Raw genomic sequence first — 890 nt, forward strand, 5'->3', positions numbered from 1 at the left:
ACACCCTGTTGCTCACAGGGGTTTGTAGGAGAGCAGCGCCCCCTGCTGGGTTAGCGGTGGTACTACAGGTGTCACACAAAGGCTTTGTGTTTCACCCGCGTTTTCTTGTTGTTTGTTTGTTTTTTCCGCCTCAGTGGGAGGAGGCACAATTGACTAGTTCACGTAAGCTACATAAATAGCAGCTAAATAGCAGCTAAAATAGCTAATCTCCACTTTGTTTTGTATTATTTGTATTCTGACACCACTAGTTTTAGTGGAGCGTTCCGTTGTCCTAGCAACAGCGTCTGATTTTTTTTACCCAATAAATATACTCGGGATTCTTTGGACGTCATCTCTGTACAGTCCGTATGTATATGCTGCTGGGTGATCTTTCGTTTACTATTATTCCAAAACCTTTACACCTGCCCTCACATACAGTAGCGGGCTTTGATAGGGGCGACACGGTCGTGGTGGGGGGCGGCATCACGGCTTCTCTGACGTTCATCACTAACCGTAAATTTCAGACTCACCACTGTGAGTTATACTCTCAGGTAGGACGGCCTGCTTTGGTAAGTCGGAGGAACTCTCATTTATACAGTTTTAAATATAAGGCGATTCTTGGGTTGCTGCCTTCTTATCTATGTTCCCTGCTTGTAATGAAACATGCTGGTCGGTATTCTCTTCGTCCGCATGGTTACTTGTTGCTTTTTGGTAAAAGAGCTTTTGTCCATTTAGCTTGGAACAAACTGCAGAAGGAAAATGACTGAATTTATTTCATTAAGTGCTTTTAAATCTAAACTACGAATCCTTGAGGCCAAGTCCATAACATGCAACTGTTTCAATTAGATTGATTGTCATTTTAACTGATTTTTCTTTTTAATTAATTAATTTATTTTTATTTGAATTTTATT

Source organism: Pundamilia nyererei, unplaced genomic scaffold, assembly GCF_000239375.1.
Source record: "Pundamilia nyererei isolate P.nyererei 1_Seehausen unplaced genomic scaffold, PunNye1.0 scaffold00183, whole genome shotgun sequence".
NCBI lineage: Eukaryota > Metazoa > Chordata > Actinopteri > Cichliformes > Cichlidae > Pundamilia > Pundamilia nyererei.